This window comes from Lynx rufus, unplaced genomic scaffold (genome assembly GCF_022079265.1).
Source record: "Lynx rufus isolate CCGP_SWC_20201006 ecotype Redwood Valley unplaced genomic scaffold, mLynRuf1.p SCAF_4, whole genome shotgun sequence".
NCBI lineage: Eukaryota > Metazoa > Chordata > Mammalia > Carnivora > Felidae > Lynx > Lynx rufus.
Genome location: NW_025814856.1, coordinates 110,208,417 through 110,216,987, shown reverse-complemented (window position 1 = coordinate 110,216,987; position 8,571 = coordinate 110,208,417).

The window sequence follows — 8,571 nt, the reverse complement described above, 5'->3', positions numbered from 1 at the left end:
GAGATCCCTTTCCAATTCCTTTTTCCCTTTTTTTTATTGTTTATTTATTTTTGAGAGAGCGCAATTGGGGGAGGGGCAGGGAGGGGGAGAGAGGACCCCAAACGGGTCTGGGCTGACAGGCTGACAGCAGCCAGCCTGAGGTGGGCCTTGAACTCACGAGATCATGCCCTGAGCCGAAGTCGGATGCTCAACCGACCGAGCCATCCAGGCGCCCCTGCTCTTCATTTTTCCATTGTGATCATATGTCAGAAGGAAGAAAGAACAGCACCCGGGACAAAAATGTGAAGCTAGCACGGGAGTTGACAATGGCACATGCATTTCATGTGGGAGTCAGGCTGTCCAGCTATAACTGCCAGTAGCTAACTTGATACCACTATTTGATAAGCCCTTGCCAGCTGGCTGCTAATTTTTTTTTTTTTAAATCCTCATATTCGTGTATGAGTTCTATGCACTTTTCCTGAATGCACACATCTCTAACATATTTTGCAAGCCCATCTTCAAAGACATCTACTGTATTCATTTAATTATTTACAAATCTTCCGCTATTAGAATTTTTATTTTTTTTAATTTTCAGCATGATTTGAAGAACCAACATAGTTTCCCCACATGTGCAAATCATAAAAAGCTCTGGGGAATTAATTTGTTTACTTGAAACTTTGTTGGTCATCGTATATGGAAAATATTTTCTTTATAAATACAAAGGGAAAAGACAAGCAAATCTTTGGACTTCATCTAAAACAATGTTAGGAATTAACATTTGACTTGAATATTTTTAACCACAGGATAGTGGAGGAACTGATCAGTTTTTTTTTTTATTAATTTTGTTAGCATTTTTAAAAATTGTGATTGTGGTATTAACAAATCCTTAAATATTTTTATTATAACATTCTTTTATGGTGTCCTGAGAGCACAGATGTAGGGTTCAAAGAGGTCAGAAAGCAGTTTTGGAGTATCTCCAAGTCTCAGGTCCTATGTATGCATGGAATTATGCCATCACACACGTGTAGAAAGATATATGCTCTTAGAGGCCATCATATCTAATCATCGGAGTTTGCAAGAGAAGTGACTCAAGAGAAGATAAGAATGAAGAACAGAGAGCACATGGCCTCTTTTTTTTAATAAAAAAAATTGGGGAGGGAGAGACCATAGTCTCTTGAATCCCATATGATGCACTTGTCCCCAAAACCACATTACTCCAGCCTTTGAACATAAACAAACATGATCCTCCAAAGCTATTATAAAAATAAACGAATGATAGACATCTATCTATCTATCTATCTATCTCCTACTGGTTTTATTCTTCTGGTAGAACTCTGACCAATACAGATTTTAGTATTCTTATATCTGGATATCATATTACACTAAAAACACTGAATCATTGAATAAGTTCTGTAACATAATGAAACCCACAGTTTATTTTTAAAGTTGTCATCATTGTCTTTAAGTGCTTTGAATAGGCTGCCAGGAGAAGTGATATTAAAACTACGAGGATACACGGCTTATTTACAATTTTGTATTTTTCCTATCAACTAGAAAATAACAAGGTATAATAGCTTTTAAAGATGCTTATCAGAATACAAAACAACCCTGCCCCTATCTCCCACGTGTGATATTGATGCTCATTCACTGAGTTATAATAATTTCGTTACATAAATCATGACCTAAAGGAATTCTCTCTTCTCCACATAAATTCCCAGTCCTTGATCTTTTTTAAAAATTTATTATTATTATTATCATTATTATTATTTTGATAGTGGTGAACATAACTGTCTTCGTGGTTAAGTTTTAATAGAGATTTTTGTCTTATGGAACTTAAGATGATTTCTGCAGAACATCTGCTTTTCTTGCTTCTGCTAAGTAACTAATGGCTTATGGGGATGACATCTAAGGTAAAAGGAGATTTCTAGAACCAGAGCTTTCTCCTTGGAACTGTGAGCAATCGATTTGAACATAAGTTAACCGACTCTCATACCTATCCCCGAGTAGGATCTAGGCGTGGTATAGAATGTGAATTTTGTTTGAGGGTTGTAGAGTCAGACGCTAGTATGAAGAATGTCAGTAGAGTGGTAAGCACAGCTGCCTTCCAAAATGAACACTCATGGGCCCTACTCCTTAGTTCACTGCTGTTTTGAGCAATTCAAGTCTATTACCTGAGTTTTTAAAGTCACAACTCTACAGTGAGTTCCCGACATAGGCTCTTCTTTGTTATCTCTTCGGTCTCTCTTGACTTTTGGGGTAAGCTGAATCCCACTCTAGGCCATTAACAATAATATGATAAATTGCTTCTAGTGTTAGTTCTCCAGATGTGGAACCCCCAGGTTTTTTTTATCCCCCCCCAGGTTTTTAAATGAGACAAATGTAACAGAGTTGAAAAAAGCTTACATGTAATAAATGTATACCTGAATAAGGAGAGGTGTGGGCATTGTATGTATATAGTTATAAACTGGAATGTTGGGCTCGTCAATAAGATTCCTAAAAGAATTCATTGCTCAAGTTTCTGCTTCAGCTAATGACCAAGTAGTGTCTATGAGATCAAACTCTCCATAGGTAACAACTATGAACTCCAAACAAAGTAAGAGAAACAATTATGTGAAGGCACTGGAGAATGGCAAGAAATCAGGCAGATGCTACTTGGGGGACAAACAATGGGAGGAGTTGACACTTAGAAGAAGAGAAGAGCACTGGGTGGGGTATGTCTCCTCCATACTTTTAAAAAAGTGTGTGCGTGTGTAAAAGCTTTGCACGTGGGGGCAGTTCTGGAACACTGATTCGAATCTCCTCCCTGCCAACCTCTCATCCAAAAAAGTGGAGGCCAAAATTCAGTGAAACAGGCTTTTTTAAGCACTGAAAGATAAAAATCGCAATACCAGGGGCACCTGGGTGGCTTAGTTGGTAAAGCATCCAACTCTGGCTCAGGTCATAGTCTCATGGTTCGTGGGTTCAAGTCCTGTGTCGGGCTCTGTGCTGACAGCTCAGAGCCTGGAGCCTGCTTCAGATTCTGTGTCTACCTCTCTCTCTGCAACCCCCCTTGTACTCTCTCTCTGTGTCTCCTCTCTCTCAAAAATAAACATTAAAAAATAATTACTATTTCAGAACATTATATCCAGTAAAATATTATTTAATAATAAAAGCAAAATAAAGACATTTAAAAAAAATTTTTTTTTAACGTTTATTTATTTTTGAGACAGAGAGAGACAGCATGAACGGGGGAGGGTCAGGGAGACAGGGAGACACAGAATCTGAAACAGGCTCCAGGCTCTGAGCCATCAGCACAAAGCCTGACGCGGGGCTTGAACTCACGAACCGCCAGATCATGACCTGAGCCGAAGTCGGACGCTTAACCGACTGAGCCACCCAGGCACCCCAAAGACATTTTCAAGTAAAAGTAAACTAAGATAATTTGTCAGCAGATCTATACGTTTAGAAATTCTAAAAATGGGGCTTTTTGGTTTTGATTTTATCATTAAGAAATATGATATAAGGTGAAAACTCAGACCGCAGAAAAGAAGCCCCGGAAATGGTACATAAATGGATAGGCATAAAACAAGTTTGTCTTAAATTAAAAAAAACACATGGACCTGTTAAAACAAGAGGTTATTGTTTTCTGGAGGGTTTAATTTTTATAGATGCAGTATGTACAACAAGTTTTATAAGAAAGAATGGGGAGAGGGTAAAGAGATCTGTACTGTTACAATATACTTATATTTTATGTAAAGTTACAGCATTAACTCTAACTAGACTGAAACTTTTTCATTATAATTTTGAACAATAACATTTGTTCATTATAATCCCTAGGGCAACCACTAAAAAATAACATAAAGTAGTATAGTTAGAAGGCAACAGATTGAAATGGAATTCTAACAAACATTGAATTAATTATAAAAGTAGGCAGGAAACAAAAGACAAAGGAGTAAAAACCAGAGGGGAGAAGTAGGAAAAAATTGTAAAATTGTACATTTAAATTTAATGATATCAATAATGGACCAAACACTCCATTTAAAAAGGCAACGATTATCAGGTTGGATTTTTTTTTTTTTTAAAGCAAGACTCAGTTACCTGCTGTGTACAAGAGTCTACCTTTAAATACAAAGGCACAGATAGCACGGATAAAAAAAAGATATACTATACAAATGGAAGCCTAAAAAGGGTGGAGGGACTATACTATCAGATAAAGTGGACTTCACAAGACAAAGATTGTCATTGGAGGTAAAGAGGAACATTTCTTAAGGAAAAATTGGCCAATTCATGAGAAAGCCATAGCAATCATAAATGTGTATGCATCTAATAACAGAACTTCTAGGTACATGAAGCAATATTGATCAAATTAAATAGATAATTTACAATCAAGGTTGATTTTAATACCCCTGTCTCAGCAATCAATATAACTACCAGACAAAGAAATCATTGAAGACAGAATCTCTGAACAATTCCATCAACCACCATGATCTTACATATATTCGTAGAATATTCCCTCCAACAACTGCAGATTGCACATTATTCTCAAATGCACATGATACATTCCCCAAGATAGACCATGTGCTGGGCTGTAAAACAAGTCCCAATAAACATAAAAACTCCGAAATCATATAGAATATGTATCTTTTCTGACCATAATGAAATTACAGTAGAAACCAGTAATGTTAGAAAAACAAATATCTGGAAATTTTATTTATTTATTTATTAAAGAGGTTTTTTTTTTTAAGATTTTTTTTTTTTTAAATGAAAGAGAGAGAGATAGGGCCACGAGTGTGAACAGAGGATGGGCAGAGGAAGAGGGAGAGAGAATCTCAAGCAAGTTCCAGGTTCAATGTGGGCCCGACGTGGGTTCAGTCCCACGATTCAATGGGATCTTGACCTGAGTTGAAATCAAGAGTCTGATGCTTAACCAACTGAGCCACCAAGGTGTCCCTTAAGATTTTATTTTTAAGTAATCTCCAGCCAGGTGCCCCAATATCTGGAAATTTTAAAATGCACTTGTAAACAGTCCATGGGCCATTGTCATTGTTCATAATATTTCAGAAGCCATTGGGTATTCACATTCTATGATGTGAAATGTGTTTTGATATGAACAAATGAGTAGAGACTTTCATGGACAAAGTAAACAGCTTTTCTAAGATCCCTGGAAAACTTTAAGGTTTGGCCAAAAGAAGATAAATGATCACATATTTCATCTGTTATTTTATCCCCAGCATTAATGCAGCATCAGAATTTAACAATCTCTTGTTACAAGCTGAGTTCATAGCTGCCAGCTACTTCCATAGTTTGATCTATGTCATATAGCTACAGGGTGTTGACATCATCTATCCTCTTATATCACTGAAGTATGCCTGGTCACCTTGTCTTGAGGGATATTTTTCAGTCTCTGATCAACCTTCAAAAAAAGCGTATCTATAAGAGACTGTTAAAAACTGAGAACAAACTGAGGGTTGATGGGGGGTGGGAGCGAGGGGCGGGTGGGTGATGGGTATTGAGGAGGGCACCTTTTGGGATGAGCACTGGGTGTTGTATGGAAACCAATTTGTCAATAAATTTCATATATAAAAAAAAAAGAAAGAGAAGAAGAAAAATAAATAAATAAATAAATAAATAAATAAATAAATAAAAAAGCGTATGTATCACTTCACTAACCTCTGATCTTGTGCGAAATCCTGGTCCAGCTTCTATTGTAACTGTCTTCCTACCCTTATGTCTTTAGGGATGTTTTCCAAGGTGGTCACTTAAAGTTTACATCTGGCCAGTGGCTCTTATAACTAAGCATGCATCGGGATCACTCAGAGTGCTTGTTAAAATAGATTGCAGGGTCTACCGCCTAGAATTTCTGATTTAGCATGTCTGGAGGGGATTCTGACAATATCCATTTCTAGCCTCCAGGTGATGCTGATGCTGTTGGTCTAGGATTTTCCTGTTTAAAGGGAAAGAGGAATGCTAAGAGAGTATTTACTCAACAGATTTTTTTTTCTCTTGTGAGACCTCAAGACTGAATTGTGATGTTTCAAATCCTTTCACACGTCTTGAGAATACTTTAGAATTTCAGACGAGACAGGAGTTTGAGAGAGCTAGGGAAGAAATTATAGAACTTCAAAAGCTTTCAAGCTAGTCTAACTCAAGGTTCCAGTTTATGGAATTGGGTTGCTTCCGCATCCCAGTGACTGAGGGATTAGAAACCATCTGGCCCAATGGTTCTCAGTGTGTGGTCACTGGACCAGCAGCAGCAGCAGGAGCAGGACCTGGGAACTTGTTAAGAAGTGCAAATCCTCAGGCCCCACCTCAGGTGTATGAGTCAGAAACTCTGGGGGGAGGGGGTGGGTTATAGTTCAGCAACCTTAATTAACAAGCCCTCCCGGTGATTCAAATGCACTAATGCATTAGTCTGAGAGCTAGGGATCTAGCCCAGGGATATTTTACCTTTCTTAGATCCGTTCTAGGAATGGGGGGGGCGGGGCGTGGGCTGAGGGGCTCACAGTTGTTCAGCACTGTGTTGTCAACACCCACAATGCACTCTTACAGAATATGGCTAGACAATACTCAGGAAAGTATTTTTGCTTCTTTCAGAAACAGATAAGGGAAAGTGTCAGGATCATTTTGTAAGTTATGGGCCCACATTTTATTGGCTCTGTTTTAGAGAAGGCACAATCAATAATGATGCATTTCTGTATAGTGCAATAATCCAAACTCTTACTAAGTAGCAGTCAGGCTGTGGTCCCAATGCTGAACTTTTAAAAGAAGGTATAGGGAAACATTAGACTGAATTGATGATCAACCTTTAAAAGAGAATTCTTAAGAGACTCTTAAAAACTAAGAACAAACTGAGGGTTGAAGGGGGGTGGGAGGGAGGGGAGGGTGGGTGATGGGTATCGAGGAGGGCACCTTTTGGGATGAGCACTGGGTGTTGTATGGAAACCAATTTGACAATAAACTTCATATATTGAAAAAAAAAAAGGAATTCTTAAGGCACATTTGCTCATTTATTCATTCATTCAGACATTCACTGAACAACAACTTCTTGCCAAGCCATGCATTGTGCTGAATGGCAATCAAAGATACACAGTTGAGCAAAATACAACCCACCTCCTTTGTTGGAGACATAATAGACTGCAGAAATCCATACTGGAACAGGCCCTACTAACCATCTGGCCCAGTGTCTGTACGGTCCTGACACCAGGAAGATCAGTGATCACCCAAAACTTGTCCATAGACCTTGTCCCAGTTGCCCCAGATGACCTACTGAGTCAGAAACTCCCGGGGCAGGGGTAGAGGAGGTGCTGCCAGAAATTGAGGTTAAGCCTTTTGGGTGATCTTGATGCATGCTGAGGTTTGAGAACCATCAACCTAGCCTAACTATATTTGACCTTTCCTAGGTCACAGACCACTCGGAGAATCTGCAGAAAACAGAGTCTCGCATAAAACTTTGGGTGGTGTGAACTGTGAAGTCCCAGTTTAAGGGATAATTTTGAACAGACCCTTATTTTACAATTAAACACAGTAAATACTAAGAGTTAAGTGACTTGCTAATTGGTTAAACAGCTAATTAATGGCAGGATGCTGCCTCCAAGCTTAAGCCAAACAATTCCAAATGAATTTCTATCCTCCAGTAGCAGCAGCAGCAAGAGCACAGTATGGGAGGCAGTACGTGCCATTGAAGCCACGGTAATCTATGATTTGAGTCTTTAAAAATCAATCTGCCCACATAAAATGGGAATCCTCCTTCAGAGAAGGGAGGGATCATTTTCTCTTTGTAATGGCTACAGGAGGAAATGCACGTGTTCCAAAACTATCTCTGAAAAACAGATACGTGCCTAGGAATTATTCTCTGTGCCAAAATAAAATAGCACAACATTTTGGCTCATTAAAAAATAACGTTCCCACGTTATGCGTGTCCTTGCTGAAAGAGCTGGGTATTACTGTTGGTAGAGAGCCTGTGTTCACTTAATTACATACGAGAAAGGAACTAAACGCAGAGGACAACCACAAAAGAGGTAAAGCAAAGTTGAACAAAAGGAGGCATAAACACAGTATCACCATCCGCATCCACTTTAAAGACTGACAAAGTGAATCTATGCTGTCAGAACACAGGACAATGATTACCTCGAGGAGGATGTGAAGGTGGAGTTTGGGAGAGGCATACGGGACTCTGCTCATGTTCACTGTCTCATCTGACGGCTGATTACACAGGTGTGCTGTTTCTATTTAAGCCATAGATTATGGATTTTTAATTTATTTATCGATATATAATTGAAACACACAAAACCAAGGTGTAGAGATTTTAAATGTGTAAAGAATAGCTCTAAAAAGGTCTTTTTCATGAAAGAAATGTCTTACTCAAATCTAGTCTCCAAGAAGAGGGCCATGGCAGTGTAGAAGCACCTATCCAGAGAGACCTTGAATCCTACTGTCTTTCAAAAGTGGAAAGATGTAATTGCCATTAGCTCAGAGAAGTTGATGTCAGAGATGCTGAATCAGCTGAGCTGAGGACACCACATTGGCTCAAATCCGATGATTCTATAGCCAGGCAACACCTGAGGTCTTTCCAGGCTACTGGTTTTCTTGGCTTGAAAATGAAATATTTTACTT